This window comes from Delphinus delphis, chromosome 15, assembly GCF_949987515.2.
Source record: "Delphinus delphis chromosome 15, mDelDel1.2, whole genome shotgun sequence".
NCBI classification, from domain to species: Eukaryota; Metazoa; Chordata; class Mammalia; order Artiodactyla; family Delphinidae; genus Delphinus; species Delphinus delphis.
Window position 1 is genome coordinate 63123087 of NC_082697.1, and position 27318 is coordinate 63150404.

Sequence of the window (27318 nt, forward strand, 5' to 3'; positions counted from 1 at the left end):
GTTAGGGGACGGGGACGGTTTAGGGTCCAGGTGAGGGTACGCCAACGCTTTAGGGGGAGCGTACGTGTGAGGGCGCGGGTTAGCGTTAGCGTACGGGTTGGGATTAGGGGACGGGTGAGGGTCAGGCTTCGGGGAAGTGTTAGGGTTAGGGTTCGGGCTAGGGTTAGGTTTAGGGGACTGGGACGGTTTAGGGTCCAGGTGAGGGTACGACAACGCTTTAGGGGGAGCGTAGGTGTGAGGGCGCGGGTTAGCGTTAGCGTACGGGTTAGGATTAGGGGACGGGTGAGGGTAAGGCTTCGGTGATGGGTTAGGGTTAGGGTTCGGGCTAGGGTTAGGGTTAGGGGACGGGGACGGTTTAGGGTCCAGGTGAGGGTACGACAACGCTTTAGGGGGAGCGTACGTGTGAGGGCGCGGGTTAGCGTTAGCGTACGGGTTAGGATTAGGGGACGGGTGAGGGTCAGGTTTCGGCGAAGGGTTAGGGTTAGGGTTCGGGCTAGGGTTAGGGTTAGGGGACGGGGACGGTTTAGGGTCCAGGTGAGGGTACGCCAACGCTTTAGGGGGAGCGTACGTGTGAGGGCGCGGGTTAGCGTTAGCGTACAGGTTGGGATTAGGGGACGGGTGAGGGTCAGGCTTCGGAGAAGTGTTAGGGTTAGGGTTCGGGCTAGGGTTAGGGTTAGGGGACGGGGACGGTTTAGGGTCCAGGTGAGGGTACGACAACGCTTTAGGGGGAGCGTAGGTGTGAGGGCGCGGTTTATCGTTAGCGTACGGGTTAGGATTAGGGGACGGGTGAGGGTAAGGCTTCGGGGAAGGGTTAGGGTTAGGGTTCTCGCTAGGGTTAGGGTTAAGGGATGAGGACGGTTTAGGGTCCAGGTGAGGGTACGCCAACGCTTTAGGGGGAGCGTACGTGTGAGGGCGCGGGTTAGCGTTAGCGTACGGGTTAGGATTAGGGGACGGCTGAGGCTCACGCTTCGGGGAAGGGTTAGGGTTAGGGTTCGGGCTAGGGTTAGGGTTAGGGAACGGGGACGGTTTAGGGTCCAGGTGAGGGTACGCCAACGCTTTAGGGGGAGCGTACGTGTGAGGGCGCGGGTTAGCGTTAGCGTACGGGTTAGGATTAGGGGACGGGTGAGGGTCAGGCTGCGGGGAAGGGTTAGGGTTAGGGTTCGGGCTAGGGTTAGGGTTAGGGGACGGGGACGGTTTAGGGTCCAGGTGAGGGTACGACAGCGCTTTAGGGGGAGCGTACGTGTGAGGGCGCGTGTTAGCGTTAGCGTACGGGTTGGGATTAGGGAACGGGTGAGGGTCAGGCTTCGGTGATGGGTTAGGGTTAGGGTTCGGGCTAGGGTTAGGGTTAGGGGACGGGGACGGTTTAGGGTCCAGGTGAGGGTACGACAACGCTTTAGGGGGAGCGTACGTGTGAGGGCGCGGGTTAGCGTTAGCGTACGGGTTAGGATTAGGGGACGGGTGAGGGTCAGGTTTCGGCGAAGGGTTAGGGTTAGGGTTCGGGCTAGGGTTAGGGTTAGGGGACGGGGACGGTTTAGGGTCCAGGTGAGGGTACGCCAACGCTTTAGGGGGAGCGTACGTGTGAGGGCGCGGGTTAGCGTTAGCGTACAGGTTGGGATTAGGGGACGGGTGAGGGTCAGGCTTCGGAGAAGTGTTAGGGTTAGGGTTCGGGCTAGGGTTAGGGTTAGGGGACGGGGACGGTTTAGGGTCCAGGTGAGGGTACGACAACGCTTTAGGGGGAGCGTAGGTGTGAGGGCGCGGTTTATCGTTAGCGTACGGGTTAGGATTAGGGGACGGGTGAGGGTAAGGCTTCGGGGAAGGGTTAGGGTTAGGGTTCTCGCTAGGGTTAGGGTTAAGGGATGAGGACGGTTTAGGGTCCAGGTGAGGGTACGCCAACGCTTTAGGGGGAGCGTACGTGTGAGGGCGCGGGTTAGCGTTAGCGTACGGGTTAGGATTAGGGGACGGCTGAGGCTCACGCTTCGGGGAAGGGTTAGGGTTAGGGTTCGGGCTAGGGTTAGGGTTAGGGAACGGGGACGGTTTAGGGTCCAGGTGAGGGTACGCCAACGCTTTAGGGGGAGCGTACGTGTGAGGGCGCGGGTTAGCGTTAGCGTACGGGTTAGGATTAGGGGACGGGTGAGGGTCAGGCTGCGGGGAAGGGTTAGGGTTAGGGTTCGGGCTAGGGTTAGGGTTAGGGGACGGGGACGGTTTAGGGTCCAGGTGAGGGTACGACAGCGCTTTAGGGGGAGCGTACGTGTGAGGGCGCGTGTTAGCGTTAGCGTACGGGTTGGGATTAGGGAACGGGTGAGGGTCAGGCTTCGGTGATGGGTTAGGGTTAGGGTTCGGGCTAGGGTTAGGGTTAGGGGACGGGGACGGTTTAGGGTCCAGGTGAGGGTACGACAACGCTTTAGGGGGAGCGTACGTGTGAGGGCGCGGGTTAGCGTTAGCGTACGGGTTAGGATTAGGGGACGGGTGAGGGTCAGGTTTCGGCGAAGGGTTAGGGTTAGGGTTCGGGCTAGGGTTAGGGTTAGGGGACGGGGACGGTTTAGGGTCCAGGTGAGGGTACGCCAACGCTTTAGGGGGAGCGTACGTGTGAGGGCGCGGGTTAGCGTTAGCGTACAGGTTGGGATTAGGGGACGGGTGAGGGTCAGGCTTCGGAGAAGTGTTAGGGTTAGGGTTCGGGCTAGGGTTAGGGTTAGGGGACGGGGACGGTTTAGGGTCCAGGTGAGGGTACGACAACGCTTTAGGGGGAGCGTAGGTGTGAGGGCGCGGTTTATCGTTAGCGTACGGGTTAGGATTAGGGGACGGGTGAGGGTAAGGCTTCGGGGAAGGGTTAGGGTTAGGGTTCTCGCTAGGGTTAGGGTTAAGGGATGAGGACGGTTTAGGGTCCAGGTGAGGGTACGCCAACGCTTTAGGGGGAGCGTACGTGTGAGGGCGCGGGTTAGCGTTAGCGTACGGGTTAGGATTAGGGGACGGCTGAGGCTCACGCTTCGGGGAAGGGTTAGGGTTAGGGTTCGGGCTAGGGTTAGGGTTAGGGAACGGGGACGGTTTAGGGTCCAGGTGAGGGTACGCCAACGCTTTAGGGGGAGCGTACGTGTGAGGGCGCGGGTTAGCGTTAGCGTACGGGTTAGGATTAGGGGACGGGTGAGGGTCAGGCTGCGGGGAAGGGTTAGGGTTAGGGTTCGGGCTAGGGTTAGGGTTAGGGGACGGGGACGGTTTAGGGTCCAGGTGAGGGTACGACAGCGCTTTAGGGGGAGCGTACGTGTGAGGGCGCGTGTTAGCGTTAGCGTACGGGTTGGGATTAGGGAACGGGTGAGGGTCAGGCTTCGGTGATGGGTTAGGGTTAGGGTTCGGGCTAGGGTTAGGGTTAGGGGACGGGGACGGTTTAGGGTCCAGGTGAGGGTACGACAACGCTTTAGGGGGAGCGTACGTGTGAGGGCGCGGGTTAGCGTTAGCGTACGGGTTAGGATTAGGGGACGGGTGAGGCTCACGCTTCGGGGAAGGGTTAGGGTTAGGGTTCGGGCTAGGGTTAGGGTTAGGGGACGGGGATAGTTTAGGGTCCAGGTGAGGGTACGACAACGCTTTAGGGGGAGCGTACGTGTGAGGGCGCGGGTTAGCGTTAGCGTACGGGTTAGGATTAGGGGACGGGTGAGGGTCAGGCTTCGGGGAAGGGTTAGGGTTAGGGTTCGGGCTAGGGTTAGGGTTAGGGGACAGGGACGGTTTACGTTCCAGGTGAGGGTACGACAGCGCTTTAGGGGGAGCGTACGTGTGAGGGCGCGGGTTAGCGTTAGCGTACGGGTTAGGATTAGGGGACGGGTGAGGGTCAGGCTTCGGCGAAGGGTTAGGGTTAGGGTTCGGGCTAGGGTTAGGGTTAGGGGACGGGGACGGTTTAGGGTCCAGGTGAGGGTACGCCAACGCTTTAGGGGGAGCGTACGTGTGAGGGCGCGGGTTAGCGTTAGCGTACGGGTTAGGATTAGGGGACGGGTGAGTGTCAGGCTTCGGGGAAGGGTTAGGGTTAGGGTTCGGGCTAGGGTTAGGGTTAGGGGACGGGGACGGTTTAGGGTCCAGGTGAGGGTACGCCAACGCTTTAGGGGGAGCGTACGTGTGAGGGCGCGGGTTACCGTTAGCGTAAGCGTTAGGATTAGGGGACGGGTGAGGGTCAGGCTTCGGGGAAGGGTTAGGGTTAGGGTTCGGGCTAGGGTTAGGGTTAGGGGACGGGGACGGTTTAGGGTCCAGGTGAGGGTACGCCAACGCTTTAGGGGGAGCGTAGGTGTGAGGGCGCGAGTTAGCGTTAGCGTACGGGTTAGGATTAGGGGATGGGTGAGTCTCACGCTTCGGGGAAGGGTTAGGGTTAGGGTTCGGGCTAGGGTTAGGGTTAGGGGACGGGGACGGTTTAGGGTCCAGGTGAGGGTACGACAACGCTTTAGGGGGAGCGTACGTGTGAGGGCGCGGGTTAGCGTTAGCGTACGGGTTAGGATTAGGGGACGGGTGAGGGTCAGGCTTCGGGGAAGGGTTAGGGTTAGGGTTCGGGCTAGGGTTAGGGTTAGGGGACGGGGACGGTTTAGGGTCCAGGTGAGGGTACGACAACGCTTTAGGGGGAGCGTACGTGTGAGGGCGCGGGTTAGCGTTACCGTACGGGTTAGGATTAGGGGACGGGTGAGGGTCAGGCTTCGGGGAAGAGTTAGGGTTAGGGTTCGGGCTAGCGTTAGGGTTAGAGGACGGGAACGGTTTAGGGTCCAGGTGAGGGTACGCCAACGCTTTAGGGGGAGCGTACGTGTGAGGGAGCGGGTTAGCGTTAGCGTACGGGTTGGGATTAGGGGACGGGTGAGGGTCAGGCTTCGGGGAAGTGTTAGGGTTAGGGTTCGGGCTAGGGTTAGGGTTAGGGGACGGGGACGGTTTAGGGTCCAGGTGAGGGTACGCCAACGCTTTAGGGGGAGCGTACGTGTGAGGGCGCGAGTTAGCGTTAGCGTACGGGTTAGGATTAGGGGACGGGTGAGGCTCACGCTTCGGGGAAGGGCTAGGGTTAGGGTTCGGGCTAGGGTTAGTGTTAGGGGACGGGGACGGTTTAGGGTCCAGGTGAGGGTACGACAACACTTTAGGGGGAGCGTACGTGTGAGGGCGCGGGTTAGCGTTAGCGTACGGGTTAGGATTAGGGGACGGGTGAGGGTCAGGCTGCGGGGAAGGGTTAGGGTTAGGGTTCGGGCTAGGGTTAGGGTTAGGGGACGGGGACGGTTTAGGGTCCAGGGGAGGGTACGCCAACGCTTTAGGGGGAGCGTACGTGTGAGGGCGCGGGTTAGCGTTAGCGTAAGCGTTAGGATTAGGGGACGGGTGAGGGTCAGGCTTCGGGGAAGGGTTAGGGTTAGGGTTCGGGCTAGGGTTAGGGTTAGGGGACGGGGACGGTTTAGGGTCCAGGTGAGGGTACGCCAACGCTTTAGGGGGAGCGTACGTGTGAGGGCGCGGGTTAGCGTTAGTGTACGGGTTGGGATTAGGGAACGGGTGAGGGTCAGGCTTCGGTGATGGGTTAGGGTTAGGGTTCGGGCTAGGGTTAGGGTTAGGGGACGGGGACGGTTTAGGGTCCAGGTGAGGGTACGACAACGCTTTAGGGGGAGCGTAGGTGTGAGGGCGCGGGTTAGCGTTAGCGTACGGGTTGGGATTAGGGGACGGGTGAGGCTCACGCTTCGGGGAAGGGTTAGGGTTAGGGTTCGGGCTAGGGTTAGGGTTAGGGGACGGGGACGGTTTAGGGTCCAGGTGAGGGTACGACAACGCTTTAGGGGGAGCGTACGTGTGAGGGCGCGGGTTAGCGTTAGCGTACGTGTTAGGATTAGGGGACGGGTGAGGGTCACGCTTCGGGGAAGGGTTAGGGTTAGGGTTCGGGCTAGGGTTAGGGTTAGGGGACAGGGACGGTTTAGGTTCCAGGTGAGGGTACGACAGCGCTTTAGGGGGAGCGTACGTGTGAGGGCGCGGGTTAGCGTTAGCGTACGGGTTAGGATTAGGGGACGGGTGAGGGTCAGGCTTCGGCGAAGGGTTAGGGTTAGGGTTCGGGCTAGGGTTAGGGTTAGGGGACGGGGACGGTTTAGGGTCCAGGTGAGGGTACGCCAACGCTTTAGGGGGAGCGTACGTGTGAGGGCGCGGGTTAGTGTTAGCGTACGGGTTGGGATTAGGGGACGGGTGAGGGTCAGGCTTCGGGGAAGTGTTAGGGTTAGGGTTCGGGCTAGGGTTAGGGTTAGGGGACGGGGACGGTTTAGGGTCCAGGTGAGGGTACGACAACGCTTTAGGGGGAGCGTAGGTGTGAGGGCGCGGGTTAGCGTTAGCGTACGGGTTAGGATTAGGGGACGGGTGAGGGTAAGGCTTCGGGGAAGGGTTAGGGTTAGGGTTCGCGCTAGGGTTAGGGTTAGGGGACGGGGACGGTTTAGGGTCCAGGTGAGGGTACGCCAACGCTTTAGGGGGAGCGTACGTGTGAGGGCGCGGGTTAGCGTTAGCGTACGGGTTAGGATTAGGGGACGGGTGAGGCTCACGCTTCGGGGAAGGGTTAGGGTTAGGGTTCGGGCTAGGGTTAGGGTTAGGGGACGGGGACGGTTTGGGGTCCAGGTGAGTGTACGCCAACGCTTTAGGGGGAGCGTACGTGTGAGGGCGCGGGTTAGCGTTAGCCTATGTGTTGGGATTAGGGAACGAGTGAGGGTCAGGCTACCGGGAAGGGTTAGGGTTAGGGTTCGGGCTAGGGTTAGGGTTAGGGGACGGGGACGGTTTAGGGTCCAGGTGAGGGTACGCCAACGCTTTAGGGGGAGCGTACGTGTGAGGGCGCGGGTTAGCGTTAGCGTACGGGTTAGGATTAGGGGACGGGTGAGGCTCACGCTTCGGGGAAGGGTTAGGGTTAGGGTTCGGGCTAGGGTTAGGGTTAGGGGACGGGGACGGTTTAGGGTCCAGGTGAGGGTACGCCAACACTTTAGGGGGAGCGTACGTGTGAGGGCGCGGGTTAGCGTTAGCGTACGGGTTAGGATTAGGGGACGGGTGAGGGTCAGGCTGCGGGGAAGGGTTAGGGTTAGGGTTCGGCCTAGGGTTAGGGTTAGGGGACGGGGACGGTTTTGGGTCGAAGTGAGGGTACGCCAATGCTTTAGGGGGAGCGTACGTGTGAGGGCGCGGGTTAGCGTTAGCGTACGGGTTAGGATTAGGGGACAGGTGAGGGTCAGGCTTCGGGGAAGGGTTAGAGTTAGGGTTCGGGCTAGGGTTAGGGTTAGGGGACGGGGACGGTTTAGGGTCCAGGTGAGGGTACGCCAACGCTTTAGGGGGAGCGTACGTGTGAGGGCGCGGGTTAGCGTTAGCGTACGGGTTAGGATTAGGGGACGGGTGAGTGTCAGGCTTAGGGGAAGAGATAGGGTTAGGGTTCGGGCTAGGGTTAGGGTTAGGGGACGGGGTCGGTTTAGGGTCCAGGTGAGGGTACGCCAACGCTTTAGGGGGAGCGTACGTGTGAGGGCGCGAGTTAGCGTTAGCGTACGGGTTAGGATTAGGGGACGGGTGAGGGTCAGGCTTCGGGGAAGGTTTAGGGTCAGGGTTCGGGCTAGGGTTAGCGTTACGGGACGGGGACGGTTTAGGGTCCAGGTGAGGGTACGACAGCGCTTTAGGGGGAGTGTACGTGTGAGGGCGTGGGTTAGCGTTAGCGTACGGGTTATGATTAGGGGACGGGTGAGGGTCAGGCTTCGGGGAAGGGTTAGCGTTAGGGTTCGGGCTAGGGTTAGGGTTAGGGGACGGGGACGGTTTAGGGTCCAGGTGAGGGTACGACAACACTTTAGGGGGAGCGTACGTGTGAGGGCGCGGGTTAGCGTTAGCGTACGGGTTAGGATTAGGGGACGGGTTAGGGTCAGGCTTCGGGGAAGGGTTAGGGTTAGGGTTCGGGCTAGGGTTAGGGTTAGGGGACGGGGACGGTTTAGGGTCCAGGTGAGGGTACGACAACGCTTTAGGGGGAGCGTATGTGTGAGGGCGCGGGTTAGCGTTAGCGTACGGGTTAGGATTAGGGGACGGGTGCGGGTCAGGCTTCGGGGAAGGGTTAGGGTTAGGGTTCGGGCTAGGGTTAGGGTTAGGGGACGGGGATGGTTTAGGGTCCAGGTGAGGGTACGACAACGCTTTAGGGGGAGCGTACGTGTGAGGGCGCGGGTTAGCGTTAGCGTATGGGTTAGGATTAGGGACGGGTGAGGGTCACGCTTCGGGGAAGGGTTAGGGTTAGGGTTCGGGCTAGGGTTAGGGTTAGGGGACGGGGACGGTTTAGGTTCCAGGTGAGGGTACGACAGCGCTTTAGGGGGAGCGTACGTGTAAGGGCGCGGGTTAGCGTTAGCGTACGGGTTAGGATTAGGGGACGGGTGAGGGTCAGGCTTCGGCGAAGGGTTAGGGTTAGGGTTCGGGCTAGGGTTAGGGTTAGGGGACGGGGACGGTTTAGGGTCCAGGTGAGGGTACGCCAACGCTTTAGGGGGAGCGTACGTGTGAGGGCGCGGGTTAGCGTTAGCGTACGGGTTGGGATTAGGGGACGGGTGAGGGGCAGGCTTCGGGGAAGATTTAGGGTTAGGGTTCGGGCTAGGGTTAGGGGACGGGGACGGGTACGGTTTAGGGCCCAGGTGAGGGTACGCCAACGCTTTAGGGGGAGCGTAGGTGTGAGGGCGCGGGTTAGCGTTAGCGTACGGGTTAGGATTAGGGGACGGGTGAGGGTAAGGCTTCGGGGAAGGGTTAGGGTTAGGGTTCGCGCTAGGGTTAGGGTTAAGGGATGAGGACGGTTTAGGGTCCAGGTGAGGGTACGCCAACGCTTTAGGGGGAGCGTACGTGTGAGGGCGTGGGTTAGCGTTAGCGTACGGGTTAGGATTAGGGGACGGGTGAGGGTCAGGCTTCGGGGAAGGGTTAGGGTTAGGGTTCGGGCTAGGGTTAGGGTTAGGGGACGGGGACGGTTTAGGGTCCAGGTGAGTGTACGCCAACGCTTTAGGGGGAGCGTACGTGTGAGGGCGCGGGTTAGCGTTAGCGTACGGGTTAGGATTAGGGGACGGGTGAGGCTCACGCTTCGGGGAAGGGTTAGGGTTAGGGTTCGGGCTAGGGTTAGGGTTAGGGGACGGGGACGGTTTAGGGTCCAGGTGAGGGTACACCAACGCTTTAGGGGGAGCGTACGTGTGAGGGCGCGGGTTAGCGTTAGCGTACGGGTTAGGATTAGGGGACGGGTGAGGCTCACGCTTCGGGGAAGGGTTAGGGTTAGGGTTCGGGCTAGGGTTAGGGTTAGGGGACGGGGACGGTTTAGGGTCCAGGTGAGGGTATGCCAACGCTTTAGGGGGAGCGTACGTGTGAGGGCGCGGGTTAGCGTTAGCGTACGGGTTAGGATTAGGGGACGGGTGAGGGTCAGGCTGCGGGGAAGGGTTAGGGTTAGGGTTCGGCCTAGGGTTAGGGTTAGGGGACGGGGACGGTTTTGGGTCGAAGTGAGGGTACGACAACGCTTTAGGGGGAGCGTACGTGTGAGGGCGCGGGTTAGCGTTAGCGTACGGGTTAGGATTAGGGGACAGGTGAGGGTCAGGCTTCGGGGAAGGGTTAGGGTTAGGGTTCGGGCTAGGGTTAGGGTTAGGGGACGGGGACGGTTTAGAGTCCAGGTGAGGGTACGCCAACGCTTTAGGGGGAGCGTACGTGTGAGGGCGCGGGTTATCGTTAGCGTACGGGTTAGGATTAGGGCATGGGTGAGTGTCAGGCTTAGGGGAAGAGATAGGGTTAGGGTTCGGGCTAGGGTTAGGGTTAGGGGATGGGGACGGTTTAGGGTCCAGATGAGGGTACGCCAACGCTTTAGGGGGAGCGTACGTGTGAGGGCGCGAGTTAGCGTTAGCGTACGGGTTAGGATTAGGGGACGGGTGAGGGTCAGGCTTCGGGGAAGGTTTAGGGTCAGGGTTCGGGCCAGGGTTAGCGTTACGGGACGGGGACGGTTTAGGGTCCAGGTGAGGGTACGACAGCGCTTTAGGGGGAGCGTACGTGTGAGGGCGCGGGTTAGCGTTAGCGTACGGGTTAGGATTAGGGGACGGGTGAGGGTCAGGCTTCGGGGAAGGGTTAGGGTTAGGGTTCGGGCTAGGGTTAGGGTTAGGGGACGGGGACGGTTGAGGGTCCAGGTGAGGGTACGACAACGCTTTAGGGGGAGCGTACGTGTGAGGGCGCGGGTTAGCGTTAGCGTACGGGTTAGGATTAGGGGACGGGTGAGGCTCACGCTACGGGGAAGGGTTAGGGTTAGGGTTCAGGCTAGGGTTAGGGTTAGGGGACGGGGACGGTTGAGGGTCCAGGTGAGGGTACGCCAACGCTTTAGGGGGAGCGTACGTGTGAGGGCGCGGGTTAGCGTTAGCGTACGTGTTAGGATTGTGGGACGGGTGAGGGGCAGGCTTCGGGGAAGATTTAGGGTTAGGGTTCGGGCTAGGGTTAGGGGACGGGGACGGGGACGGTTTAGGGTCCAGGTGAGGGTACGACAACGCTTTAGGGGGAGCGTACGTGTAAGGGCGCGGGTTAGCGTTAGCGTACGGGTTAGGATTAGGGGACGGGTGAGGGTCAGGCTTCGGGGAAGGGTTAGGGTTAGGGTTCGGGCTAGGGTTAGGGTTAGGGGACGGGGACGGTTTAGGGTCCAGGTGAGGGTATGACAACGCTTTAGGGGGAGCGTACGTGTGAGGGCGCGGGTTAGCGTTAGCGTACGTGTTAAGATTGTGGGACGGGTGAGGGGCAGGCTTCGGGGAAGATTTAGGGTTAGGGTTCGGGCTAGGGTTAGGGGACGGGGACAGGGACGGTTTAGGGCCCAGGTGAGGGTACGCCAACGCTTTAGGGGGAGCGTAGGTGTGAGGCCGCGGCTTAGCGTTAGCGTACGGTTTAGGATTAGGGGACGGGTGAGGCTCACGCTTCGGGGAAGGGTTAAGGTTAGGGTTCCGGCTAGGGTTAGGGTTAGGGGACGGGGACGGTTTAGGGTCCAGGTGAGGGTACGCCAACGCTTTAGGGGGAGCGTACGTGTGAGGGCGCGGGTTAGCGTTAGCGTACGGGTTAGGATTAGGGGATGGGTGAGGGTCAGGCTTCGGGGAAGGGTTAGGGTTAGGGTTCGGGCTAGGGTTAGGGTTAGGGGACGGGGACGGTTTAGGGTCCAGGTGAGGTTACGCCAACGCTTTAGGGGTAGCGTACGTGTGAGGGCGCGGGTTAGCGTTAGCGTATGGGTTGGGATTAGGGGACGGGTGAGGGTCAGGCTTCGGGGAAGGGTTAGGGTTAGGGTTCGGGCTAGGGTTAGGGTTAGGGGACGGGGACGGTTTAGGGTCCAGGTGAGGGTACGCCAACGCTTTAGGGGGAGCGTACGTGTGAGGGCGCGAGTTAGCGTTAGCGTACGGGTTAGGATTAGGGAACGGGTGAGGGTCAGGCTTCGGGGAAGGGTTAGGGTTAGGGTTCGGCCTAGGTTTAGGGTTAAGGGACGGGGACGGTTTAGGGTCCAGGTGAGGGTACGCCAACGCTTTAGGGGGAGCGTACGTGTGAGGGCCCGGGTTAGCGTTAGCATACGGGTTAGGATTAGGGGACGGGTGAGGGTCAGGCTTCGGGGAAGGGTTAGGGTTAGGGTTCGGGCTAGGGTTAGGGTTAGGGGACGGGGACGGTTTGGGGTCCAGGTGAGGGTACGCCAACGCTTTAGGGGGAGCGTACGTGTGAGGGCGCGAGTTAGCGTTAGCGTACGGGTTAGGATTAGGGAACGGGTGAGGGTCAGGCTTCCGGGAAGGGTTAGGGTTAGGGTTCGGGCTAGGGTTAGGGTTAGGGGACGGGGACGGTTTAGGGTCCAGGTGAGGGTACGACAACGCTTTAGGGGGAGCGTATGTGTGAGGGCGCGGGTTAACGTTAGCGTACGGGTTAGGATTAGGGGACGGGTGAGGGTCAGGCTTCGGGGAAGGGTTAGGGTTAGGGTTCGGGCTAGGGTTAGGGTTAGGGGACGGGGACGGTTTAGGGTCCAGGTGAGGGTACGCCAACGCTTTAGGGGGAGCGTACGTGTGAGGGCGCGAGTTAGCGTTAGCGTACGGGTTAGGATTAGGGGACGGGTGAGGCTCACGCTTCGGGGAAGGGTTAGGGTTAGGGTTCGGGCTAGGGTTAGGGTTAGGGGACGGGGACGGTTTAGGGTCCAGGTGAGGGTACGACAACGCTTTAGGGGGAGCGTACGTGTGAGGGCCCGGGTTAGCGTTAGCATACGGGTTAGGATTAGGGGACGGGTGAGGGTCAGGCTTCGGGGAAGGGTTAGGGTTAGGGTTCGGGCTAGGGTTAGGGTTAGGGGACGGGGACGGTTTGGGGTCCAGGTGAGGGTACGCCAACGCTTTAGGGGGAGCGTACGTGTGAGGGCGCGGGTTAGCGTTAGCCTACGGGTTGGGATTAGGGAACGAGTGAGGGTCAGGCTTCCGGGAAGGGTTAGGGTTTGGGTTCGGGCTAGGGTTAGGGTTAGGGGACGGGGACGGTTTAGGGTCCAGGTGAGGGTACGACAACGCTTTAGGGGGAGCGTATGTGTGAGGGCGCGGGTTAGCGTTAGCGTACGGGTTAGGATTAGGGGACGGGTGAGGCTCACGCTTCGGGGAAGGGTTAGGGTTAGGGTTCGGGCTAGGGTTAGGGTTAGGGGACGGGGATGGTTTAGGGTCCAGGTGAGGGTACGCCAACGCTTTAGGGGGAGCGTACGTGTGAGGGCGCGGGTTAGCGTTAGCGTACGGGTTAGGATTAGGGGACGGGTGAGGGTCAGGCTTCGGGGAAGGGTTAGGGTTAGGGTTCGGGCTAGGGTTAGGGTTAGGGGACAGGGACGGTTTAGGTTCCAGGTGAGGGTACGACAGCGCTTTAGGGGGAGCGTACGTGTGAGGGCGCGGGTTAGCGTTAGCGTACGGGTTAGGATTAGGGGACGGGTGAGGGTCAGGCTTCGGCGAAGGGTTAGGGTTAGGGTTCGGGCTAGGGTTAGGGTTAGGGGACGGGGACGGTTTAGGGTCCAGGTGAGGGTACGACAACACTTTAGGGGGAGCGTATGTGTGAGGGCGCGGGTTAGCGTTAGCGTACGGGTTAGGATTAGGGGACGGGTGAGGGTCAGGCTTCGGGGAAGGGTTAGGGTTAGGGTTCGGGCTAGGGTTAGGGTTAGGGGACGGGGACGGTTTAGGGTCCAGGTGAGGGTACGCCAACGCTTTAGGGGGAGCGTACGTGTGAGGGCGCGGGTTAGCGTTAGCGTAAGCGTTAGGATTAGGGGACGGGTGAGGGTCAGGCTTCGGGGAAGGGTTAGGGTTAGGGTTTGGGCTAGGGTTAGGGTTAAGGGATGAGGACGGTTTAGGGTCCAGGTGAGGGTACGCCAACGCTTTAGGGGGAGCGTACGTGTGAGGGCGTGGGTTAGCGTTAGCGTATGGGTTAGGATTACGGGACGGGTGAGGCTCACGCTTCGGGGAAGGGTTAGGGTTAGGGTTCGGGCTAGGGTTAGGGTTAGGGGACGGGGACGGTTTGGGGTCCAGGTGACTGTACGCCAACGCTTTAGGGGGAGCGTACGTGTGAGGGCGCGGGTTAGCGTTAGCCTACGGGTTGGTATTAGGGAACGAGTGAGGGTCAGGCTTCCGGGAAGGGTTAGGGTTAGGGTTCGGGCTAGGGTTAGGGTTAGGGGACGGGGACGGTTTAGGGTCCAGGTGAGGGTATGCCAACGCTTTAGGGGGAGCGTACGTGTGAGGGCGCGGGTTAGCGTTAGCGTACGGGTTAGGATTAGGGGACGGGTGAGGCTCACGCTTCGGGGAAGGGTTAGGGTTAGGGTTCGGGCTAGGGTTAGGGTTAGGGGACGGGGACGGTTTAGGGTCCAGGTGAGGGTACGCCAACGCTTTAGGGGGAGCGTACGTGTGAGGGCGCGGGTTAGCGTTAGCGTACGGGTTAGGATTAGGGGACGGGTGAGGGTCAGGCTGCTTGGAAGGGTTAGGGTTAGGGTTCGGCCTAGGGTTAGGGTTAGGGGACGGGGACGGTTTTGGGTCGAAGTGAGGGTATGACAACGCTTTAGGGGGAGCGTACGTGTGAGGGCGCGGGTTAGCGTTAGCGTACGGGTTAGGATTAGGGGACGGGTGAGGGTCAGGCTTCGGGGAAGGGTTAGGGTTAGGGTTTTTGCTAGGGTTAGGGTTAGGGGACGGGGACAGTTTAGGGTCCAGGTGAGGGTACGCCAACGCTTTAGGGGGAGCGTACGTGTGAGGGCGTGGGTTAGCGTTAGCGTACGGGTTATGATTAGGGGACGGGTGAGGGTCAGGCTTCGGGGAAGGGTTAGCGTTAGGGTTCGGGCTAGGGTTAGGGTTAGGGGACGGGGACGGTTTAGGGTCCAGGTGAGGGTACGACAACACTTTAGGGGGAGCGTACGTGTGAGGGCGCGGGTTAGCGTTAGCGTACGGGTTAGGATTAGGGGACGGGTTAGGGTCAGGCTTCGGGGAAGGGTTAGGGTTAGGGTTCGGGCTAGGGTTAGGGTTAGGGGACGGGGACGGTTTAGGGTCCAGGTGAGGGTACGACAACGCTTTAGGGGGAGGGTACGTGTGAGGGCGCGGGTTAGCGTTAGCGTACGGGTTAGGATTAGGGGACGGGTGAGGGTCAGGCTTCGGGGAAGGGTTAGGGTTAGGGTTCAGGCTAGGGTTAGGGTTAGGGGACGGGGACGGTTTAGGGTACAGGTGAGGGTACGACAACGCTTTAGGGGGAGCGTACGTGTGAGGGCGCGGGTTAGCGTTAGCGTATGGGTTAGGATTAGGGGACGGGTGAGGGTCAGGCTTCGGGGAAGAGTTAGGGTTAGGGTTCGGGCTAGGGTTAGGGTTAGGGGACGGGGACGGTTTAGGGTCCAGGTGAGGGTACGCCAACGCTTTAGGGGGAGCGTACGTGTGAGGGAGCGGGTTAGCGTTAGCGTACGGGTTGGGATTAGGGAACGGGTGAGGGTCAGGCTTCGGGGAAGAGTTAGGGTTAGGTTTCGGGCTAGGGTTAGGGTTAGAGCACGGGAACGGTTTAGGGTCCAGGTGAGGGTACGCCAACGCTTTAGGGGGAGCGTACGTGTGAGGGAGCGGGTTAGCGTTAGCGTACGGGTTGGGATTAGGGGACGGGTGAGGGTCAGGCTTCGGGGAAGTGTTAGGGTTAGGGTTCGGGCTAGGGTTAGGGTTAGGGGACGGGGACGGTTTAGGGTCCAGGTGAGGGTACGACAACGCTTTAGGGGGAGCGTACGTGTGAGGGCGCGGGTTAGCGTTAGCGTTCGGGTTAGGATTAGGGGACGGGTGAGGGTCAGGCTTCGGGGAAGTGTTAGGGTTAGGGTTCGGGCTAGGGTTAGGGTTAGGGGACGGGGATGGTTTAGGGTCCAGGTGAGGGTACGCCAACGCTTTAGGGGGAGCGTACGTGTGAGGGCGCGGGTTAGCGTTAGCGTAAGCGTTAGGATTAGGGGACGGGTGAGGGTCAGGCTTCGGGGAAGGGTTAGGGTTAGGGTTCGGGCTAGGGTTAGGGTTAGGGGACGGGGACGGTTTGGGGTCCAGGTGAGTGTACGCCAACGCTTTAGGGGGAGCGTACGTGTGAGGGCGCAGGTTAGCGTTAGCCTACGGGTTGGGATTAGGGAACGAGTGAGGGTCAGGCTTCCGGGAAGGGTTAGGGTTAGGGTTCGGGCTAGGGTTAGGGTTAGGGGACGGGGACGGTTTAGGGTCCAGGTGAGGGTACGACAACGCTTTAGGGGGAGCGTATGTGTGAGGGCGCGGGTTAGCGTTAGCGTACGGATTATGATTAGGGGACGGGTGAGGCTCACGCTTCGGGGAAGGGTTAGGGTTAGGGTTCGGGCTAGGGTTAGGGTTAGGGGACGGGGATGGTTTAGGGTCCAGGTGAGGGTACGCCAACGCTTTAGGGGGAGCGTACGTGTGAGGGCGCGGGTTAGCGTTAGCGTACGGGTTAGGCTTAGGGGACGGGTGAGGGTCACGCTTCGGGGAAGGGTTAGGGTTAGGGTTCGGGCTAGGGTTAGGGTTAGGGGACAGGGACGGTTTAGGGTCCAGGTGAGGGTACGCCAACGCTTTAGGGGGAGCGTACGTGTGAGGGCGCGGGTTAGCGTTAGCGTACGGGTTAGGATTAGGGGACGGGTGAGTGTCAGGCTTCGGGGAAGAGTTAGGGTTAGGGTTCGGGCTAGGGTTAGGGTTAGGGGATGGGGACGGTTTAGGGTCCAGGTGAGGGTACGCCAACGCTTTAGGGGAAGCGTACGTGTGAGGGCGCGAGTTAGCGTTAGCGTACGGGTTAGGATTAGGGGACGGGTGAGGGTCAGGCTTCGGGGAAGGTTTAGGGTCAGGGTTCGGGCTAGGGTTAGCGTTACGGGACGGGGACGGTTTAGGGTCCAGGTGAGGGTACGACAGCGCTTTAGGGGGAGCGTACGTGTGAGGGCGTGGGTTAGCGTTAGCGTACGGGTTATGATTAGGGGACTGGTGAGGGTCAGGCTTCGGGGAAGGGTTAGCGTTAGGGTTCGGGCTAGGGTTAGGGTTAGGGGACGGGGACGGTTTAGGGTCCAGGTGAGGGTACGACAACACTTTAGGGGGAGCGTACGTGTGAGGGCGCGGGTTAGCGTTAGCGTACGGGTTAGGATTAGGGGACGGGTTAGGGTCAGGCTTCGGGGAAGGGTTAGGGTTAGGGTTCGGGCTAGGGTTAGGGTTAGGGGACGGGGACGGTTTAGGGTCCAGGTGAGGGTACGACAACACTTTAGGGGGAGCGTACGTGTGAGGGCGCAGGTTAGCGTTAGCCTACGGGTTGGGATTAGGGAACGAGTGAGGGTCAGGCTTCCGGGAAGGGTTAGGGTTAGGGTTCGGGCTAGGGTTAGGGTTAGGGGACGGGGACGGTTTAGGGTCCAGGTGAGGGTACGACAACGCTTTAGGGGGAGCGTATGTGTGAGGGCGCGGGTTAGCATTAGCGTACGGGTTAGGATTAGGGGACGGGTGAGGCTCACGCTTCGGGGAAGGGTTAGGGTTAGGGTTCGGGCTAGGGTTAGGGTTAGGGGACGGGGATGGTTTAGGGTCCAGGTGAGGGTACGACAACGCTTTAGGGGGAGCGTACGTGTGAGGGCGCGGGTTAGCGTTAGCGTACGGGTTAGGATTAGGGGACGGGTGAGGGTCACGCTTCGGGGAAGGGTTAGGGTTAGGGTTCGGGCTAGGGTTAGGGTTAGGGGACAGGGACGGTTTAGGTTCCAGGTGAGGGTACGCCAACGCTTTAGGGGGAGCGTACGTGTGAGGGCACGGGTTAGCGTTAGCGTACGGGTTAGGATTAGGGGACGGGTGAGGGTCAGGCTTCGGCGAAGGGTTAGGGTTAGGGTTCGGGCTAGGGTTAGGTTTAGGGGACGGGGACGGTTTAGGGTCAAGGTGAGGGTACGACAACGCTTTAGGGGGAGCGTACGTGTGAGGGCGCGGGATAGCGTTAGCGTACGGGTTAGGATTAGGGGACGGGTGAGGGTCAGGCTTCGGGGAAGTGTTAGGGTTAGGGTTCGGGCTAGGGTTAGGGTTAGGGGACGGGGACGGTTTAGGGTCCAGGTGAGGGTACGACAACGCTTTAGGGGGAGCGTAGGTGTGAGGGCGCGGGTTAGCGTTAGCGTACGGGTTAGGATTAGGGGACGGGTGAGGGTAAGGCTTCGGGGAAGGGTTAGGGTTAGGGTTCGCGCTAGGGTTAGGGTTAAGGGATGAGGACGGTTTAGGGTCCAGGTGAGGGTACGCCAACGCTTTAGGGGGAGCGTACGTGTGAGGGCGTGGGTTAGCGTTAGCGTACGGGTTAGGATTAGGGGACGGGTGAGGCTCAGGCTTCGGGGTAGGGTTAGGGTTAGGGTTCAGGCTAGGGTTAGGGTTAGGGGACGGGGACTGTTTAGGGTCCAGGTGAGGGTACGACAACGCTTTAGGGGGAGCGTATGTGTGAGGGCGTGGGTTAGCGTTAGCGTACGGGTTAGGATTAGGGGACGGGTGAGGGTCAGGCTTCGGGGAAGAGTTAGGGTTAGGGTTCGGGCTAGGGTTAGGGTTAGAGGTCGGGGACAGTTTAGGGTCCAGGTGAGGGTACGACAACGCTTTAGGGGGAGCGTACGTGTGAGGGAGCGGGTTAGCGTCAGCGTACGGGTTGGGATTAGGGAACGGGTGAGGGTCAGGCTTCGGGGAAGGGTTAGGGTTAGGGTTCGGGCTAGGGTTAGGGTTAGGGAAAGGGGACGGTTTAGAGTCCAGGTGAGGGTACGACAACGCTTTAGGGGGAGCGTACGTGTGAGGGCGCGGGTTAGCGTTAGCGTACGGGTTAGGATTAGGGGACGGGTGAGGGTTAGGCTTCGGGGAAGGTTTAGGGTTAGGGTTCGGGCTAGGGTTAGGGTTAGGGAACGGGGACGGTTTAGGGTCCAGGTGAGGGTACGACAACGCTTTAGGGTGAGTGTACGTGTGAGGGCGCGGGTTAGCGTTAGCGTACGTGTTAAGATTGTGGGACGGGTGAGGGGCAGGCTTCGGGGAAGATTTAGGGTTAGGGTTCGGGCTAGGGTTAGGGGACGGGGACGGGGACGGTTTAGGGCCCAGGTGAGGGTACGCCAACGCTTTAGGGGGAGCGTACGTGTGAGGGCACGGGTTAGCGTTAGCGTACGGGTTAGGATTAGGGGACGGGTGAGGGTCAGGCTTCGGCGAAGGGTTAGGGTTAGGGTTCGGGCTAGGGTTAGGGTTAGGGGACGGGGACGGTTTAGGGTCCAGGTGAGGGTACGCCAACGCTTTAGGGGAGCGTACGTGTGAGGGCGCGGGTTAGCGTTAGCGTACGAGTTGGGATTAGGGGACGGGTGAGACTCACGCTTCGGGGAAGGGTTAGGGTTAGGGTTCGGGCTAGGGTTAGGGTTAGGGGACGGGGACGGTTTAGGGTCCAGGTGAGGGTACGCCAACGCTTTAGGGGGAGCGTACGTGTGAGGGCGCGGCTTAGCGTTAGCGTACGGGTTAGGATTAGGGGACGGGTGAGGCTCACGCTTCGGGGAAGGGTTAGGGTTAGGGTTCGGGCTAGGGTTAGGGTTAGGGGACGGGGACGGTTTAGGGTCCAGGTGAGGGTACGCCAACGCTTTAGGGGGAGCGTACGTGTGAGGGCGCGGGTTAGTGTTAGCGTACGGGTTGGGATTAGGGAACGGGTGAGGCTCACGCTTCGGGGAAGGGTTAGGGTTAGGGTTCGGGCTAGGGTTAGGGTTAGGGGACGGGGACGGTTTAGGGTCCACGTGAGGGTATGACAACGCTTTAGGGGGAGCCTACGTGTGAGGGCGCGGGTTAGCGTTAGCGTACGGGTTAGGATTAGGGGACGGGTGAGGGTCAGGCTTCGGGGAAGGGTTAGGGTAAGGGTTCGGGCTAGGGTTAGGGTTAGGGGACGGGGACGGTTTAGGGTCCATGTGAGGGTACGACAACGCTTTAGGGGGAGCGTACGTGTGAGGACGCGGGTTAGCGTTAGCGTACGGGTTAGGATTAGGGGACAGATGAGGGTTAGGCTTCGGGGAAGGGTTAGGGTTAGGGTTCGGGCTAGGGTTAGGGTTAGGGGACGGGGACGGTTTAGGGTCCAGGTGAGGGTACGCCAACGCTTTAGGGGGAGTGTACGTGTGAGGGCGCGGGTTAGCGTTAGCGTACGGGTTAGAATTAGGGGACGGGTGAGGGTCAGGCTTCGGGGAAGGGTTAGGGTTAGGGTTCGGGCTAGGGTTAGGGTTAAGGGACGAGGACGGTTTAGGGTCCAGGTGAGGGTACGCCAACGCTTTAGGGGGAGCGTACGTGTGAGGGCGCGGGTTAGCGTTAGCGTACGGGTTAGGATTAGGGGACGGGTGAGGCTCACGCTTCGGGGAAGGGTTAGGGTTAGGGTTCGGGCTAGGGTTAGGTTTAGGGGACGGGGACGGTTTAGGGTCCAGGTGAGGGTACGCCAACGCTTTAGGGGGAGCGTACGTGTGAGGGCGCGGGTTAGCGTTAGCGTACGGGTTGGGATTAGGGAACGGGTGAGGGTCAGGCTTCCGGGAAGGGTTAGGGTTAGGGTTCGGGCTAGGGTTAGGGTTAGGGGACGGGGACGGTTTAGGGTCCAGGTGAGGGTATGATAACGCTTTAGCGGGAGCGTACGTGTGAGGGCGCGGGTTAGCGTTAGCGTACGGGTTAGGTTTAGGGGACGGGTGAGGTTCATGCTTCGGGGAAGGGTTAGGGTTAGGGTTCGGGCTAGGGTTAGGGTTAGGGGACGGGGACGGTTTAGGGTCCAGGTGAGGGTACGACAACACTTTAGGGGGAGTGTACGTGTGAGGGCGCGGGTTAGCGTTAGCGTACGGGTTAGGATTAGGCGACGGGTGAGTGTCAGGCTTCGGTGATGGGTTAGGGTTAGGGTTCGGGCTAGGGTTAGGGTTAGGGGACGGGGACGGTTTAGGGTCCAGGTGAGGGTACGCCAACGCTTTAGGGGGAGCGTACGTGTGAGGGCGCGGGTTAGCGTTAGCGTACGGGTTAGGATTAGGGGACGGGTGAGTGTCAGGCTTCGGGGAAGGGTTAGGGTTAGGGTTCGGGCTAGGGTTAGGGTTAGGGGACGGGGACGGTTTAGGGTCCAGGTGAGGGTACGCCAACGCTTTAGGGGGAGCGTACGTGTGAGGGCGCGGGTTAGCGTTACCGTAAGCGTTAGGATTAGGGGACGGGTGAGGGTCAGGCTTCGGGGAAGGGTTAGGGTTAGGGTTCGGGCTAGGGTTAGGGTTAGGGGACGGGGACGGTTTAGGGTCCAGGTGAGGGTACGCCAACGCTTTAGGGGGAGCGTACGTGTGAGGGCGCGAGTTAGCGTTAGCGTACGGGTTAGGATTAGGGGACGGGTGAGGCTCACGCTTCGGGGAAGGGTTAGGGTTAGGGTTCGGGCTAGGGTTAGGGTTAGGGGACGGGGATGGTTTAGGGTCCAGGTGAGGGTACGACAACGCTTTAGGGGGAGCGTACGTGTGAGGGCGCGGGTTAGCGTTAGCGTACGGGTTAGGATTAGGGGACGGGTGAGGGTCACGCTTAGGGGAAGGGTTAGGGTTAGGGTTCGGGCTAGGGTTAGGGTTAGGGGACGGGGACGGTTTAGGGTCCAGGTGAGGGTACGACAACGCTTTAGGGGGAGCGTACGTGTGAGGGCACGGGTTAGCGTTAGCGTACGGGTTAGGATTAGGGGACGGGTGAGGGTCAGGCTTCGGGGAAGAGTTAGGGTTAGGGTTCGGGCTAGGGTTAGGGTTAGAGGATGGGAACGGTTTAGGGTCCAGGTGAGGGTACGCCAACGCTTTAGGGGGAGCGTACGTGTGAGGGAGCGGGTTAGCGTTAGCGTACGGGTTGGGATTAGGGGACGGGTGAGGGTCAGGCTTCGGGGAAGTGTTAGGGTTAGGGTTCGGGCTAGGGTTAGGGTTAGGGGACGGGGACGGTTTAGGGTCCAGGTGAGGGTACGACAACGCTTTAGGGGGAGCGTACGTGTGAGGGCGCGGGTTAGCGTTAGCGTACGGGTTAGGATTAGGGGACGGGTGAGGGTCAGGCTTTGGGGAAGGGTTAGGGTTAGGGTTCGGGCTAGGGTTAGGGTTAGGGGACGGGGATGGTTTAGGGTCCAGGTGAGGGTACGCCAACGATTTAGGGGGAGCGTACGTGTGAGGGCGCGGGTTAGCGTTAGCGTAAGCGTTAGGATTAGGGGACGGGTGAGGGTCAGGCTTTGGGGAAGGGTTAGGGTTAGGGTTCGGGCTAGGGTTAGGGTTAGGGGACGGGGACGGTTTAGGGTCCAGGTGAGGGTACGACAACACTTTAGGGGGAGCGTACTGTGAGGGCGCGGGTTAGCGTTAGCGTACGGGTTAGGATTAGGGGACGGGTGAGGGTCAGGCTTCGGGGAAGGGTTAGGGTTAGGGTTCGGGCTAGGGTTAGGGTTAGGGGACGGGGAAGGTTTAGGGTCCAGGTGAGGGTACGCCAACGCTTTAGGGGGAGCGTACGTGTGAGGGCGCGGGTTAGCGTTAGCGTAAGCGTTAGGATTCGGGGACGGGTGAGGGTCAGGCTTCGGGGAAGGGTTAGGGTTAGGGTTCGGGCTAGGGTTAGGGTTAGGGGACGGGGACGGTTTAGGGTCCCGGTGAGGGTACGCCAACGCTTTAGGGGGAGCGTACGTGTGAGGGCGCGAGTTAGCGTTAGCGTACGGGTTGGGATTAGGGAACGGGTGAGGGTCAGGCTTCGGTGATGGGTTAGGGTTAGGGTTCGGGCTAGGGTTAGGGTTAGGGGACGGGGACGGTTTAGGGTCCAGGTGAGGGTACGCCAACGCTTTAGGGGGTGCATACGTGTGAGGGCGCGAGTTAGCGTTAGCGTAAGCGTTAGGATTAGGGGACGGGTGAGGGTCAGGCTTCGGGGAAGGTTTAGGGTCAGGGTTCGGGCTAGGGTTAGCGTTACGGGACGGGGACGGTTTAGGGTCCAGGTGAGGGTACGACAGCGCTTTAGGGGGAGCGTACGTGTGAGGGCGTGGGTTAGCGTTAGCGTATGGGTTATGATTAGGGGACGGGTGAGGGTCAGGCTTCAGGGAAGGGTTAGCGTTAGGGTTCGGGCTAGGGTTAGGGTTAGAGGACGGGGACGGTTTAGGGTCCAGGTGAGGGTACGACAACACTTTAGGGGTAGCGTATGTGTGAGGGCGCGGGTTAGCGTTAGCGTACGGGTTAGGATTAGGGGACGGGTGAGGCTCAGGCTTCGGGGAAGGGTTAGGGTTAGGGTTCGGGCTAGGGTTAGGGTTAGGGGACGGGGACGGTTTAGGGTCCAGGTGAGGGTACGACAACGCTTTAGGGGGAGGGTACGTGTGAGGGCGCGGGTTAGCGTTAGCGTACGGGTTAGGATTAGGGGACGGGTGAGGCTCAGGCTTCGGGGTAGGGTTCGGGTTAGGGTTCAGGCTAGGGTTAGGGTTAGGGGACGGGGACGGTTTAGGGTCCAGGTGAGGGTACGACAACGCTTTAGGGGGAGCGTACGTGTGAGGGCGCGGGTTAGCGTTAGCGTACGGGTTAGGATTAGGGGACGGGTGAGGGTCAGGCTTCGGGGAAGAGTTAGGGTTAGGGTTCGGGCTAGGGTTAGGGTTAGAGCACGGGAACGGTTTAGGGTCCAGGTGAGGGTACGCCAACGCTTTAGGGGGAGCGTACGTGTGTGGGAGCGGGTTAGCGTTAGCGTACGCGTTGGGATTAGGCAACGGGTGAGGGTCAGGCTTCGGGGAAGGCTTAGGGTTAGGGTTCGGGCTAGGGTTAGGGTTAGGGAACGGGGAAGGTTTAGAGTCCATGTGAGGGTACGACAACGCTTTAGGGGGAGCGTACGTGTGAGGGCGCGGGTTAGCGTTAGCGTACGGGTTAGGATTAGGGGACGGGTGAGGGTCAGGCTTCGGGGAAGGGTTAGGGTTAGGGTTCGGGCTAGGGTTAGGGTTAGGGGACGGGGATGGTTTAGGGTCCAGGTGAGGGTACGCCAACGCTTTAGGGGGAGCGTACGTGTGAGGGCGCGGGTTAGCGTTAGCGTAAGCGTTAGGATTAGAGGACGGGTGAGGGTCAGGCTTCGGGGAAGGGTTAGGGTTAGGGTTCGGGCTAGGGTTAGGGTTAGGGGACGGGGACGGTTTAGGGTCCAGGTGAGGGTACGCCAACGTTTTAGGGGGAGCGTACGTGTGAGGGCGCCAGTTAGCGTTAGCCTACGGGTTGGGATTAGGGAACGGGTGAGGGTCAGGCTTCGGTGATGGGTTAGGGTTAGGGTTCGGGCTAGTGTTAGGGTTAGGGGACGGGGACGGTTTAGGGTCCAGGTGAGGGTACGACAACGCTTTAGGGGGAGCGTATGTGTGAGGGCGCGGGTTAGCGTTAGCGTACGGGTTAGGATTAGGGGACGGGTGAGGCTCACGCTTCGGGGAAGGGTTAGGGTTAGGGTTCGGGCTAGTGTTAGGGTTAGGGGACGGGGATAGTTTAGGGTCCAGGTGAGGGTACGACAACGCTTTAGGTGGAGCGTACGTGTGAGGGCGCGGGTTAGCGTTAGTGTACGGGTTAGGATTAGGGGACGGGTGAGGGTCAGGCTTCGGGGAAGGGTTAGGGTTAGGGTTCGGGCTAGGGTTAGGGTTAGGGGACAGGGACGGTTTAGGTTCCAGGTGAGGGTACGACAGCGCTTTAGGGGGAGCGTACGTGTGAGGGCGCGGGTTAGCGTTAGCGTACGGGTTAGGATTAGGGGACGGGTGAGGGTCAGGCTTCGGCGAAGGGTTAGGGTTAGGGTTCGGGCTAGGGTTAGGGTTAGGGGACGGGGACGGTTTAGGGTCCAGGTGAGGGTACGCCAACGCTTTATGGGGAGCGTACGTGTGAGGGCGCGGGTTAGCGTTAGCGTACGGGTTAGGATTAGGGGACGGGTGAGTGTCAGGCTTCGGGGAAGGGTTAGGGTTAGGGTTCGGGCTAGGGTTAGGGTTAGGGGACGGGGACGGTTTAGGGTCCAGGTGAGGGTACGCCAACGCTTTAGGGGGAGCGTACGTGTGAGGGCGCGGGTTAGCGTTAGCGTAAGCGTTAGGATTAGGGGACGGGTGAGGGTCAGGCTTCGGGGAAGGGTTAGGGTTAGGGTTCGGGCTAGGGTTAGGGTTAGGGGACGGGGACGGTTTAGGGTCCAGGTGAGGGTACGCCAACGCTTTAGGGGGAGCGTACGTGTGAGGGCGCGAGTTAGCGTTAGCGTACGGGTTAGGATTAGGGGACGGGTGAGGCTCACGCTTCGGGGAAGGGTTAGGGTTAGGGTTCGGGCTAGGGTTAGGGTTAGGGGACGGGGACGGTTTAGGGTCCAGGTGAGGGTACGCCAACGCTTTAGGGGGAGCGTACGTGTGAGGGCGCGGGTTAGCGTTAGCGTACGGGTTAGGATTAGGGGACGGGTGAGGGTCAGGCTTCGGGGAAGGGTTAGGGTTAGGGTTCGGGCTAGGGTTAGGGTTAGGGGACGGGGACGGTTTAGGGTCCAGGTGAGGGTACGCCAACGCTTTAGGGGGAGCGTACGTGTGAGGGCGCGGGTTAGCGTTAGCGTACGGGTTGGGATTAGGGAACGGGTGAGGGTCAGGCTTCGGTGATGGGTTAGGGTTAGGGTTCGGGCTAGGGTTAGGGTTAGGGGACGGGGACGGTTTAGGGTCCAGGTGAGGGTACGACAACGCTTTAGGGGGAGCGTATGTGTGAGGGCGCGGGTTAGCGTTAGCGTACGTGTTAGGATTAGGGGACTGGTGAGGCTCACGCTTCGGGGAAGGGTTAGGGTTAGGGTTCGGGCTAGGGTTAGGGTTAGGGGACGGGGATGGTTTAGGGTCCAGGTGAGGGTACGACAACGCTTTAGGGGGAGCGTACGTGTGAGGGCGCGGGTTAGCGTTAGCGTATGTGTTAGGATTAGGGGACGGGTGAGGGTCACGCTTCGGGGAAGGGTTAGGGTTAGGGTTCGGGCTAGGGTTAGGGTTAGGGGACAGGGACGGTTTAGGTTCCAGGTGAGGGTACGACAGCGCTTTAGGGGGAGCGTACGTGTGAGGGCGCGGGTTAGCGTTAGCGTACGGGTTAGGATTAGGGGACGGGTGAGGGTCAGGCTTCGGCGAAGGGTTAGGGTTAGGGTTCGGGCTAGGGTTAGGGTTAGGGGACGGGGACGGTTTAGGGTCCAGGTGAGGGTACGCCAACGCTTTAGGGGGAGCGTACGTGTGAGGGCGCGGGTTAGCGTTAGCGTACGGGTTAGGATTAGGGGACGGGTGAGGGTCAGGCTGCGGGGAAGGGTTAGGGTTAGGGTTCGGCCTAGGGTTAGGGTTAGGGGACGGGGACGGTTTTGGGTCGAAGTGAGGGTACGACAACGCTTTAGGGGGAGCGTACGTGTGAGGGCGCGGGTTAGCGTTAGCGTACGGGTTAGGATTAGGGGACAGGTGAGGGTCAGGCTTCGGGGAAGGGTTAAGGTTAGGGTTCGGGCTAGGGTTAGGGTTAGGGGACGGGGACGGTTTAGGGTCCAGGTGAGGGTACGCCAACGCTTTAGGGGGAGCGTACGTGTGAGGGCGCGGGTTAGCGTTAGCGTACGGGTTAGGATTAGGGGACGGGTGAGTGTCAGGCTTAGGGGAAGAGATAGGGTTAGGGTTCGGGCTAGGGTTAGGGTTAGGGGATGGGGTCGGTTTAGGGTCCAGGTGAGGGTACGCCAACGCTTTAGGGGGAGCGTACGTGTGAGGGCGCGAGTTAGCGTTAGCGTACGGGTTAGGATTAGGGGACGGGTGAGGGTCAGGCTTCGGGGAAGGTTTAGGGTCAGGGTTCGGGCTAGGGTTAGCGTTACGGGACGGGGACGGTTTAGGGTCCAGGTGAGGGTACGACAGCGCTTTAGGGGGAGCGTACGTGTGAGGGCGCGGGTTAGCGTTAGCGTACGGGTTAGGATTAGGGGACGGGTTAGGGTCAGGCTTCGGGGAAGGGTTAGGGTTAGGGTTCGGGCTAGGGTTAGGGTTAGGGGACGGGGACGGTTTAGGGTCCAGGTGAGGGTACGACAACGCTTTAGGGGGAGGGTACGTGTGAGGGCGCGGGTTAGCGTTAGCGTACGGGTTAGGATTAGGGGACGGGTGAGGGTCAGGCTTCGGGGAAGGGTTAGGGTTAGGGTTCAGGCTAGGGTTAGGGTAAGGGGACGGGGACGGTTTAGGGTCCAGGTGAGGGTACGACAACGCTTTAGGGGGAGCGTACGTGTGAGGGCGCGGGTTAGCGTTAGCGTACGGGTTAGGATTAGGGTACGGGTGAGGGTCAGGCTTCGGGGAAGAGTTAGGGTTAGGGTTCGGGCTAGGGTTAGGGTTAGGGGATGGGGACGGTTTAGGGTCCAGGTGAGGGTACGACAACGCTTTAGGGGGAGCCTACGTGTGAGGGCACGGGTTAGCGTTAGCGTACGGGTTAGGATTAGGGGATGGGTGAGGGTCAGGCTTCGGGGAAGGGTTAGGGTTAGGGTTCGGGCTAGGGTTAGGGTTAGGGGACGGGGACGGTTTAGGGTCCAGGTGAGGTTACGCCAACGCTTTAGGGGTAGCGTACGTGTGAGGGCGCGGGTTAGCGTTAGCGTATGGGTTGGGATTAGGGGACGGGTGAGGCTCACGCTTCGGGGAAGGGTTAGCGTTAGGGTTCGGGCTAGGGTTAGGGTTAGGGGACGGGGACGGTTTAGGGTCCAGGTGAGGGTACGACAACGCTTTAGTGGGAGCGTATGTGTGAGGGCGCGGGTTAGCGTTAGCGTACGGGTTAGGATTAGGGGACGGGTGAGGGTCAGGCTTCGGGGAAGGGTTAGGGTTAGGGTTCTTGCTAGGGTTAGGGTTAGGGGACGGGGACGGTTTAGGGTCCAGGTGAGGGTACGCCAACGCCTTATGGGGAGCGTACGTGTGAGGGCGCGGGTTAGCGTTAGCGTAAGGGTTAGGATT